The sequence below is a fragment of the Scomber scombrus genome, chromosome 10 (genome assembly GCF_963691925.1).
Source record: "Scomber scombrus chromosome 10, fScoSco1.1, whole genome shotgun sequence".
NCBI classification, from domain to species: Eukaryota; Metazoa; Chordata; class Actinopteri; order Scombriformes; family Scombridae; genus Scomber; species Scomber scombrus.
Genome location: NC_084979.1, coordinates 1,179,335 through 1,193,107, shown reverse-complemented (window position 1 = coordinate 1,193,107; position 13,773 = coordinate 1,179,335).

Below are 13,773 nucleotides of genomic sequence, written 5' to 3'. Positions count from 1 at the left end.
TCTGTATAAAATAATCAGTTAGTTGGTTTTAAATTCTAAATATTTTTTACTAAAATGTGGGTTTGGTTTACAATCTATCTGATGCTCTGGCTGCTTGTGTTTCTTTATCATTTGGACATCTTTTTAGCAATGTTGCATTTCAATGATCAACTTGGTGAGTAAAATGTTATTGATTGGAGCAACAAAAATAAAACCTAAGTACACCGCACATTCACTTCATAGAGCAGGGGTGTCAAACATTCGGCCCGTGAGCCAGAACCGGCCCGCAAATTGGTCTAATCCAGCCCACTGGATAACTTATCCCGAATGGGATAAAATTGCTGCTTTTCTGAAGAGCTGGTGCAGATCGGTGCAGGGAAACATGTCAGTGTTGTGTCCCAAAGGATCAACCCACAATGATGTGGATCAAGACCATGAAATGTGTGTTGCCCTTCAATACCACAACAGACGCTGCTATATCGAAGGAGATCCATAAGAGCATCACAGAAAGGCTACCTTACATGGCCAAGCTGTCAAAACATCTCACAGAGTCTTTAAGTCATCAGGGGTCAGCATCTTAAGATCTCTGCTGGTAAATCATGAGAACCAAAACTGCTCCAGCATTGACTTAGAAGTGGTCAAAGGTCATCGACCAGTATTAATAGGATAATGGATAATGACGTCCATGAGCCTTTGCATTTACACCTGGTATTTATAAATGCTCTGATAATCTTTATTCTAGTCACAGGAGTCAATGCACATCCAGGAGGACATTCACATCTGACGCCAGAGACCACTTTTGAACAGAGACAGGGGTTAACATCCTCCTGGACAGGTTATCCTCCATTGGAATCACTGACATCCCTCTGGCTTGGTTCAGATCATATCTCTCTGGTCGCACACAGTTTGTTCAATTCAATAACCTGAGATCCGGTTCCTCTCCAGTCTCTCGTGGTGTTCCCCAGGGCTCTGTCCTTGGCCCCTTCCTGTTCATTATTTATCTTCTGCCTCTTGGTCATATTCTCAGGAAATTTGACATACAATTCCACTGTTACGCTGATGATACCCAACTCTATCTTTCCACTAAGCCTTCTTCCACTCTGCCACCCATCGCCCTATCGGACTGCTTACTGGAAATTAAATCATGGCTCTCACTCAACTTTCTTAAACTCAACGGCGAAAGAACTAAGGTCCTCCTCATTGGTACTAGATCATCCTTAGCAACACTCAACACTTTCTCCATGTCCATCGACAATTCCACTGTTCCTACATCCCCTCAGGTAAAGAGCCTGGGTGTTATCCTGGACAGCACATTATCTTTCGAAGCCCACATCAATAACGTTACTCGGACTGCGTACTTCCATCTACGGAACATCAACCGTCTCCGTCCCTCACTTTCACCAACCTGCACCGCTATCCTGGTAAACACCCTGATCACTACTACTGTAACCCTCTCCTCTTTGGTCTTCAGCGGAAATCTCTTCACAAACTCCAGCTGGTACAGAACGCAGCCGCTCGTATCATCACCAGAACTCCCTCTATTGAACACATCACTCCTGCCCTGCAGCAACTTCATTGGCTCCCTATCAAATCCTGCATTGACTTTAAGAGTCTACTCCTCACTTTCAAGATCCTTCACAACCTGGCACCATCATATCTCTCGGAACTGATTCACATCTACACACCTTCCAGAGCTCTCCGATCCTCCTCCGCCAACCAGCTCTTTGCCCCATCTGCCAACTTAACTACCATCATGGGGTCAAGAGCTTTCAGCCGATCTGCCCCCCGCCTTTGGAACTCTCTCCCACCAGACATTCACACTTCTGACTCTGTCTCCACCTTTAAATCCCGCCTGAAAAAGCACTTATTCAGAGTGGCATACTCTGTCTCACACTAACTATGCAATCACGTTCTTGTTTATTTGTTGCACTGATGCACTTTATAGTCACATTCATAGTTATTCTTTATCTTTGCACTAAATTTTACCTGATTTATATTGTTTGATGTACTGTTGTTGTGTTTTATGTGCTTTGTAAGGTGTCCTTGAGTGCTTTGAAAGGCGCCTTTAAATAAAATGCATTATTATTATTATCATTATTATTATTATTATTATTATTATTATTATTATTATTAACATCTCCCCACTTACACATCCTGTTATCATGTTGCTATATTACTATGAGTAAAGAACCTGCATAAAGTTCCCCACTTTGAGTTACATGATGATACCTGAGCCAAATTCACAACTGAGAAATACCAGTAAAAATACCAGTACAGCAATTTAAAAATACTCCAAGTAAAAGTTCTTCATGAGAAATTCTACTTATTTACTACAAGAAACTTTCATTTTGTGTTGATTTGGACAAGAGGTATTATTTCCCAGAATGAAGACTGCATTTCCCATGAGCACTGCTTTGTGTCGTAAAGATCTTGGCTAGCATGTGCACTTGTTTTGGAAACAAGCAAAAGAAATGTGCAACTCAGCGTGCATGTGCTCTCTCTAAAATGAATCAGGAAGCTGACAATAAGTTTAACTTTACTTTTAATGTTGTCAAATGAAAAGAAATGTCCTCATCCTCGTAATATATCCCTTATGTAGCATACACAGGATCCTCTCTTCTGCATGACATAAATCATTTCATCTGACATTTAGAATACCTTTATAGAAATAACCATCTTCTTGCTGAGGGTCTCGTTTGATAGGTTATACCATTAGTACTGCAGTATTATGAGCGATGTAGTATGCAGTATTACAGTAAAAGTACTACAGTATTATGAGCGATGTAGTATGCAGTATTACAGTAAAAGTACTGCAGTATTATGAGCGATGTAGTATGCAGTATTACAGTTAAAGTACTGCAGTATTATAGCGATGTAGTATGCAGTATTACAGTAAAAGTACTGCAGTATTATAGCGATGTAGTATGCAGTATTACAGTAAAAGTACTGCAGTATTATGAGTGATGTAGTATGCAGTATTACAGTAAAGGTACTGCAGTATTATGAGCGATGTAGTATGCAGTATTACAGTAAAAGTACTGCAGTATTATGAGTGATGTAGTATGCAGTATTACAGTAAAAGTACTGCAGTATTATGAGTGATGTAGTATGCAGTATTACAGTAAAAGTACTGCAGTATTATGAGTGATGTAGTATGCAGTATTACAGTAAAAGTACTGCAGTATTATGAGTGATGTAGTATGCAGTATTACAGTAAAAGTACTGCAGTATTATAGTGATGTAGTATGCAGTATTACAGTAAAAGTACTACAGTATTATGAGTGATGTAGTATGCAGTATTACAGTAAAAGTACTGCAGTATTATGAGTGATGTAGTATGCAGTATTACAGTAAAAGTACTGCAGTATTATGAGTGATGTAGTATGCAGTATTACAGTAAAAGTAGTGGTTTGGTCCTCTGACTGATATATTATTATTATGACATCATTAGATTATTAACAGTGAAGCATCAGTGTTAGAGCAGCATGTTACTGTTGGAGCTGCTGGAGGTGGAGCTAGTTTACACTACTTTATATACAGTTAGCTAGTTTAGTCCAGTGGTTCCCAACCTAGGGGTGGGGCCCCTCCAAATCTGAGGGGACGTGAGATTATTAATAATGAACTCATAGACATCTGAAATGTGACTTTGACCACACACTGCTTTTTTGTAAGCTGTCAAAAGCCAAGTAGTTACTTTCCATCCACTGGTAAGATTCAAGTAGAAGTTCCAAACAAGACTAGGAAGGGGACCATGTTTAGAAGAACCTTCTTGCTGAAGAACTATGTATTAATGCAGCAGAATTATCTTTAACAACAGCAGTTTTCGATTTCGAGTCATTTATATTATAACACTACAGTTGGTTCTCTAAAAACTATAAAACCTCAGTTGACTGTATGAAATTTTAATGTTTCCTCCGGTTTTCTTTCCTTTCCTTTATTATTGCTCATGATAAATGAAGATCTTCAGGCTGTTTTAAAACGTTTTTGCAATCGTACAATTAACATTTATCAAGAGAAATCTATTCTAACTGAGTGGGAGCTATTGTATGCATGTGAATTTCTATTCAGAAACTCACATTCTATAACAGCATCTAATAAGTCATTGCTTAACATGTGCAAAAGTTACCAGGTTGTTGTGTGCTCCTTCATTTGTTTCCACTTCCACTTTTTCTTTTTCTCTTCCTCTGTCTTCAGCACAAAACGGAGAGGCCTGGACGACCTCCAAGATGTCACCTCCCTCCTCCATTTTTTGATGCGCCACCTGTCATATACAAACAGATTTCAATGTCTAATCAAGACCATTCACTTTCTCCCTCAAACCTCGTGCTGAAAATCCACAGTTTCAAAAACCCCATTTTCTATACCAACTGTGAATTTTCATAGAACTACACACACTCATTAAAAGCCCTTGAGTGCAAGCTGGAAACTCAGCAGATCGCGTCAAAGCGTTTCGAGCAGAGAAGACAGCTTTTTTTTTTGCTCTCTCTCTCGCTGGTTTTCAGTCTCGGCGCCCTCAAGGTTAGCAGATTAGCATACAACATCAGATGTGGGTAGAGGCGTCCAGGAGGCTGCTCAGGTCCCAGCTCATGCATATGCTATGCAAACGCTATTAGCATGCATACCAGTTACAGTACCTGCCTGACAAAATGGGTCATGTCATGTCATGTCATGTCATGTCATGTCATTCTGTGATATAAAGTTGTCACATCATGATACATTGTGTAACTGTCAATGATAATCAGAGTCTGTGTGGTGACACCCTGTCATTAAAGGAAATTTCAAAGACTTTTTCAAGAGCATTACGGACAAGAAAAAGCTAAGAGACATTGTCCTCATTACATGTTCAACATTTACACTTCACTGTAATCAATTACATGTTGTGAAAGACTCTATTTGTATATTATTGTATGGTATAAGTATCATTATTACATGTCAAATGCCCCTTTAGTGTATTTCCATGAGCTTAAGCCAAGTGGAAATTGGAAGTTTCATAAATATATAGCAAACTGTAATAATACTGTCAAATATCATAACAGTGTTATTCAATGCTGGGGAGTGTTGGCTTTATTCATGATGTTTCATTTTGACACCGTCTACTTTCGTTATGACACTGTGTCTACAATGATTAATTTAAGACAATGAATCAGTCAGTCTCTATGACTGTTATGAATCACGTTAAATGTTCATGAAAGGCCATGTGCCATTTATTGAATTATTAAATGAGAGCCAGAAATAACAGTGACTGAAATGACATTTGGAGCACTGCCAATACATTGCAACATTAAAGATCATTAATGACGCCATATCTGAGAGAAAGATCTGAATATAATTGTTTTTTGTTTTTTTAAAAGATTTTCTCTGGCATAGACGCCTTTATTTGAAAGTAGAGAGACAGGAAATAACGGGAGAGAGAGGGGGGTGTGACATGCAGAAAGGACCTCCGGCCGGGAATCGAACCGATTTTATTTAAAAGGTGCATTTTATTTCAATTTTTGTAACTGTGGGTCACATTTGGAAAAGTCCACCTAAAACATTTTTGTATATGTGTTTTTACAGCTCTCAAATGTAAAAATGGGTCAAATTTGGCCCTGAACAGTATGTGAGGGTTAAAATCATATGTTGTGGAAGCTGTTCCTATATATTTGACAATGTAATTACACTATTATAGTATATCACCCTATCACAACTTAAGAGCAGTGTTAACTCTGCATTGAAGGTGGCTTTTTTCAGGTTTGGTCATCAGTTCTATTGATTAACACTTAAATGCAGATATTTGAAATCAGGTCGACATTACTACAGAAACAAGATGTGCTCAGATGTTAAGACTGGTAGTAAATCTACATATTTTTGTCTTGGTATGACAGCCAAAAGTGAAAAGACATGCATGATCATTTTAAAATCATTTCTGCGTTGTTACTAGACACTGTCAAACAAATACTGCATGCTGGAAGGTGTGACACCAATCTGCTTCACATGAGGATTTCCTTCTCATTGGAGGACCAAATTACATGTTATTTTAATTGTCAGATGCAGCCTCCAAAGCTGTTAGACAATCCCACAAGCACTTCATTTGAAAGACACTGAGGCCTTACAGCACTTTTGTTGTTGCTTTCATATAAGAGTATAATATAACAATGAAAAACTTCATCATATCTGTATCATACAGGAGCAGACCAGCACTGGCAAATATCCAGTAATATGATAATAGTTCACTTCCAGTATGGCAAACAGAGTGTATTATTCTTACCCCACGGCAGACACACACTGAAATATGATGTGCATGAGAAGTCCAGAGTTGATAAAACCTGCCAAACCTCAGCACCTTAGTCATGAGCATTCAGCAGAGGAGAACAGGTGCAGCAGACATTAGGACTGATAATAAGCAATGATGATCAGCCTGTAGTGGGAGCAGGAGGCTGTAAAACAATGGAGACAGAAGAAATGAGAGTAAAGATCAATAACCAGAGCAGGGGAGGGGATGTGGGGTCTTCTCTCTGACAGCAGTCATTACCATGAAGCACCAACAGATGCCACAGCTGCCAGAAGCCTAATCTGGGCAATTTACTCCCCTGTCAGGTCTATGCAGGTTCCAACGAATCAGGCGGTACAGAGCTACCAACCTGACACTTTCTGTCTGCACATGTGTCCCAAACAGCACACTGTAGTACATACAGATCCATACACACAGAGGAATATACACTGCATTAGCATATTGCCCATATGGGCATACCATACATGCATATGTATAACCATATTACACACAGTACCCATACCCTTGACAGCACATGTCCTCAGCAGGGAATGAACACAACTCCTGTTTCCCAAAAGATTCACTCATCCATTCATCCATCCATGCGTGGTTGGGGTCTATCCCAGCATGCATTAAGCAAGAGGCAGATAAACACGTCATTCAGAGCAACACACACATACATACAGTGGGGCAAACAAGAATTTAGTCAGCCACCAATTGTGCAGGTTCTCCCACTTAAAAGATGAGAGATGCTGTAATTTTCACCATAGGTACACTTCAACTATAAGAGACAGAATGGGGGGAAATAATCCAGGAAATGACATTGTAGGATTTTTAATGAATTAATTGGTAAATTCCTCGGTAAAATAAGTATTTGGTCACCTACAAACAAGCAAGATTTCTGGCTCTCACAGACCTGTAACATCTTCTTTAAGAAGCTCCTCTGTCCTCCACTTGTTACCTGTATTAATGGCACCTGTTTCAACACGTTATCAGTATAATAGTCACCTGTCCACAACCTCGAACAGTCACACTCCAAACTCCACTATGGCCAAGAGCTGTCAAAGGACACCAGAAACAAAATTGTAGACCTGCACTAGGCTGGGAAGACTGAATCTGCAATAGGTAAGCAGCTTGGTGTGAAGAAATCAACTGTGGGAGCAATTATTAGAAAATGGAAGACATACAAGACCACTGATAATCTCCCTCGATCTGGGGCTCCACGCAAGATCTCACCCCGTGGGGTCAAAATGATCACAAGAACGGTGAACAAACATCCCAGAACCACACGGGGGGACCTAGTGAATGACCTGCAGAGAGCCGGGACCAAAGTAAAAAGGCTACCATCAGTAACACACTACGCCGCCAGGGACTCAAATCCTGCAGTGCCAGACGTGTCCCCCTGCTTAAGCCAGTACATGTCCAGGCCCGTCTGAAGGTTGCTAGAGAGCATTTGGATGATCCAGAAGAAGATTGGGAGAATGTCATATGGTCAGATTAAACCAAAATAGAACTTCTTTGGTAAAAACTCAACTTGACGTGTTTGGAGGAGAAAGAATGCCGAGTTGCATCCAAAGAACACCATACCTGCTGTGAAGCATGGGGGTGGAAACATCATGCTTTGGGGCTGTTTTTTCTGCAAGGGGACCAGGACGACTGATCCGTGTAAAGGAAAGAATGAATGGGGCCATGTATCGTGAGATTTTGAGTGAAAACCTCCTTCCATCAGCAAAGGCAATGAAGATGATACGTGGCTGGATCTTTCAGCATGACAATGATCCCAAACACACCTCCCGGGCACAGAGGCATTTCAAGGTCCTGGAGTGGCCTAGCCAGTCTCCAGATCTCAACCCCATAGAAAATCTTTGGAGGGAGTTGAAAGTCCGTGTTGCCCAGCGACAGACCCAAAACATCACTGCTCTACAGGAGATCTGCATGGAGGAATGGGCCAAAATACCAGCAACAGTGTGTGAAAACCTTGTGAAGACCTCTGTCATTGCCAACAAAGGGTATATAACAAAGTATTGAGATGAACTTTTGTTATTGACCAAATACTTATTTTCCACCATAATTTGCAAATAAATTCTTTAAAAATCTGACAATGTGATTTTCGGGATTATTTTTTTCTCATTTTGTCTCTCATAGTTGAGGTATACCTATGATGACAATTACAGGCCTCTCTCATCTTTTTAAGTGGGAGAACTTGCACAATTGGTGTCTGACGAAATACTTTTTTGCCCCACTGTACTACAGTTAAGAAGAGAGACAGCAATGTTTTGAGGCTGATATCACTGATATCTTCTAAAACAGTATGTGACAACTTTCAGTGTGTAAATTTGCAGGTGCATCATTTCATAATAATGCAGTCTGGTACTAATTATAGAGAAAACAGACATTTCCTTGAGAGGACTGTTCAATTTAGACCCAGACAAGTATTCACTTATTTTTCATTTATTATTGAAAACTGTATTTGGTTGCACTATAGCTTGCCTGTTGACATTTTAGCAGAGAGACTCTTATTAGATTTCGTTTCAGCAAACATATGTTTATGTTCAAGTGACAGTGCCCTATAGCTGTGGTAATTGTGACAGGAGGAAGTTAGGGAACATTGTTATAGAATGACAAAGTCATTTTAGGGATGAGGTCGGGGTGGATGGATGGTTGAACAAAACATCTGACTTTTACATGTGGGATCAACAATGGTGGAAGAAGTACTCAGATCCTTTACTTAAGGAAAAGTACCAATACAGCAATGTAATAATTAGAAGTAAAAATTAGAAGTAAAAAATCTCTCGGAGTCTCTGGTCACAAGAAGAAGAGAGCTCTCCAAGATCTTGCAGAGGAGGCCGAGCAAGGGAGCTTCTGGCTCTGGCTTCGAAGGAAGGACAAGGCATGGGGAAAAGGATCCTAGGGCAGGCTGCAGGGAGGCATCCCTACCGCTGCTCCACCACCTCGAGATGTTCCGGGATTAATAGAGCAAAACATGAGTGAAGGGTGGCTCCCGGCTGAAGAACCCTCCACCTGTGCTTACACCTACAGTTAGCTAGCTTAGTCCAGTGGTTCCCAGCCTAGGGGTCGAGCCCCTCTAATGGGTCAGCAGATAAATGTGAGGGGTGGTGAGATGATTAATGGGAGAGGAAAGAAGAAAAAACAAAGTTCTGATACACAAATGTGTTTTCAGTTTTTTCTCTAATCTTTGATTTTTTTTTCATTAAAAGTGGGGTGCGTCTTATACACCGGTGGGTCCTAAACAGGAGTAAAATACAGAGAAAGATTGGATCCAGATATGATTATAGGTATGTTAATGGCCGTCCACACTAAGAACAATAACTATAACTATAACTATAACTATAAAGATGACGATGTGAGCATCCACAAGTATGACCTATAAACCAGCGGTGTCAGACATGCTCTGTTGCCCCAACTGGGTCGACAGCTAATGAAAATAGATAGGCTATTGATGACCTGTTACTGCTGTATGTGTCACAGTCTGTTCTGCTCTTCTCCTGCTGCTGGTAAATTTCTATTCACCACACCCCTGCTCCACTCCTGCTAATCAGCCACACCCACCTCATCAGCCAACTCTGTACACCTGGACTCTCAGCTGCAGCTCATCCTCAATCAACCCATTATATATACTCCTGTGATTCACTTACTCTTTGCCAGATCGTCTACTGTGTATGCCTAGCTTTCCAGCATTATTGATTCTGTTTTGCCTGTTTTGACCATTGCCTGCCTGTTTCTTTGGACTTTGGATTCTGCCAGCCCCTACACTGTAAACCCGGATAAGTTGATTGTACTTAAACCATTTGCGTCAAGTGATTGCCTCAAACGGTTTAAGTAATTGACAATAGAGAAAAATTAATTTGTTGTTATTTGTCAACTTAAATGTACAATAATCAGAATTGAAAATTTTTAAGTTTATACACTTAAATAGTTTAACTAATCAACAATCGAAAAGAATTGTGGAGTCTACTTAAAAGTAGTTTAGTCGAAACTTAATATTATAAATTAAATACACTTGAAATCCTAGTTTTATACAAAATATGAATATATTAAATGTTAAAATATTATGTTTGGGATAAGAAAATTCCAATTAAATTCTTCTTGTGTCAATGACCACACAATGCAGTACATCTCATTTATTTTATTTAGACATCCAACAAAGCAACAAATATGTATTAACAATGATGCTCTGTGTGAAATACCAGATGCAAATCCAAAATAACAGTAAGACCTTGTTTTCATAAAATGATCAAAATGGGTCTTTGCCAACAATTACAACAGTATATTCTTACTTTTTGCTGCAGATATTATCTTACAGTACCTTTCTACGATGCAGCACATAGAACATGTGTATTGAATTATGAAACGATTTCCTTCCAAATACAATCACAGCACAGTTTTTTAATTGTTTGCTCTGTGAACAATTTTCAATTTTGAAAAACAAAACAAAAACAAAAACAACAACACTGACCATGTAGCAGCTAATGTGTCTTACACTGCAAGATCATTCTTCAGCCTGTATTTTTCATTACCTGCTGAATGAAGGTAAAAGTGTTTTTCAAGCACTTTGGGTACTGCAAGTGGAGGGCGTAGGTAAAGCCAAACAAGAGGCACATTGCTTGAGGTAGGTTGGTGAGTGCTTCCATTACAAGGCTGCCCTCTAGGATGATACCCACTCTTGAGGGGTTTAGTTGTGGCAATGCTGGGCTTGCTGGGTTTGACATATCTTGGAAAGATAACCTTACAACAACACCAACATTGAGACTGTGTGAATTCAGTGTTATCAGACTGTCCTAACAAGTCTCTAAAGACTCTCCAGCTGGTCCAGAATGCAGCTGCACACGTTCTGACAAAAACTAGAAAGAGAGATCATATTACTCCTATTATAGCTTCACTGCATTGACTTCCTGTAAAATCTAAAATAGAATTTAAAATCCTTCTCCTCACTTTCAAAGCTCTTAATGATCAGGCTCCATCATATCTTAAAGAGCTTATAGTACCTTATGTACCTACCAGAACACTGCGCTCCCAGAACGCAGGCCTACTTGTGGTTCCTAGTATCTCTAAAAGTAGAATGGGAGGCAGAGCCTTCAGTTATCAGGCTCCTCTCCTGTGGAACCATCTCCCAGATTGGGTCGGGGGGCAGACACCCTCTCTACTTTTAAGAGTAGGCTTAAAACTTAAGCTTATAGTTAGGGCCGGCCAGGCTTGTCCTGGACCAGCTCCTAGTTTATGCTGCTATAGGCTTAGACTGCCAGGGGACTCCCACTCCCATGATGCACTGAGCTCCTTTCTCCTCCTCTTTCTCTCTCTATCCATCCATCTATATCCATTAACATTCATGTACCATTAATGCATTCAATAACCTAAACTTCTTCCCCGGAGTTGTCTGTGCTTTCTCATCTCACAGGTAATCTGGGCCTGTAGACGTCCGGATGACAGATTCCAGTCCCGGACCTTCTAGCTTCAATGTTGATTTTCAATGTGCTACTCTCTCTCTCCTATCCTTCCTCTCTCTCCTATTCTTCCTCTCTCTCCTATTCTTCTTCTCTCTCCTCTCTACCCCAACCAGCCAAGGCAGATGTTCTCCCACTTTGAGCCTGGTTCTGGTTCTGAGGTTTCTTCCTGTTAAAAGGGAGTTTTTTCTTGCCACTGTCACCAAGTGCTTGCTCATGTGGGAATGCTGGGTCTCTTTAAAATTAAAACCTGAAGAGTACAGTTTAGAACCTGCTCTATGTGTAAAGTGCCTTGAGATAACTTTGTTGTGATTTGGCGCTATACAAATAAAGATTGATTGATTGATGGGAAGGGAATAAGTAGATTCTCTATATCCTGAAGATGCTGAGATCCTTCAATATGTGTAGCATGTGTTGGAAGTCTTCTACCAGTCTGTCATGGCCAGTGCACTGTACTTTGCTATAGTCTGTTGGAGCAGCACTGGAGCCTGGGACACCAACAGACTTAATAAACTGATTAAGAAGGCCAGCTCCGTAATTTTTGAAGTTGTGGTGGAGAGGAGGATATAGATTTCCCTCTTCTAGTGTTGTCTAGATCTATCTATATATCTATCTATCTATCTATCTATCTATCTATCTATCTATCTATCTATCTATCTATCTATCTATCTATCTATCTATCTATCTATCTATCTATCTATCTATCTATCTATCTATCTAATTTGCATGCATGTTGTTTCTACGCTCATTTATTCTGCCTTTTCCTTCAAAATGTCACCTGTCTCTTGTTACAGTGTAGCTGACATAATAATCATATCAGAACTGAAATAACAAGGCAAGTATCATCTCCTCCAGTCTAAGTCTATTCCATCACCACAAGTACCTCCTCAACCTGCCAAGCACATGTCACATCAGTGTACTTCCCAGAGCCCTGCTCCGTCCTCCTCCTTTTTAACCCCCTGCCCCACTGTCCTCTGGGGGCCTCACCTGTCAGCATTAGATTCTATAGAAACCTATAGCTGTCTCTGGGTGTGGACATCAATGCATGGCAGCCCTGCAAAATGCATCCAGGCACTCTGATATCTGTCTCCAGCCACTCCCACCTCCTCCCCCTCCCTGCTGTTGCCACTATTCACACTTTCATCCCTCCCCTGAGCACCATCAATAATGCAACGTGGAGCTCCTCAAGCTGCGTATGCACACACACACACACACACACACACACACACACACACACACACACACACACACACACACACACACACACACACACACACACACACAAACACACACACACACACACAAACACACACACATACACAAAGAGCATGAAGACACACAAACAGGAGCAAACACACAGTCTTGAAAATACATACACAAATGGAAGGCTCAGTCCGCTCTGTGTGCCCTGTGTGATTTATAGACAGGCACTGTAAGGAGCTCCTCCATTGGAGCCCATTATCATGCAGGCAGGCACATCTGCAGACATCAATAAGTTGGGGGGGTCCCAGGGTCACCGCTGTGGGGTGCTCCTGGTATCAGCAGGATCCCCCTCAGACTGTCACAGCCTTTCAAGAGGGACTCCAACAACAAACATTGCCTCCTCCTCGTCGTTCCACCGCGGCTGTCAGTCAGTCTGTTGGCGGTTGAAGAACAAGAGCAAGGGGCCTCTTTAGGACATGTGTATTAACAGAGGAGAGGCCAAAGAGCAGCTCCAAGCCAACAACAAGGACCAGACATGTGCACAGAGGCTACAGCAGAGCCCAGAACCTGAGTCTGATGTTTCCTGCCATCTGATGCACAAGATTACAGCTCTGAACTCACTCAAAAGAAAAGATGAATATATATTACATATATATAATATAACATTTGTTCTCTGAAGACATTTATTCAAAAGTGTATCTGAAGCCATCCAAATGAATCAAATAACATGGGTATCTTCCAAAGTTAAAGTGTGTTGAGTACAAAATGCTTCTTTGTGTTTCCCTGGACAGCATTTCCCTGTTGAGCAGCAGTGATGGGATGGTGACAAAAAGAGGCTGTTGCCTGCTGGACTTCACCCGCTACTTCTCCCAAATACTG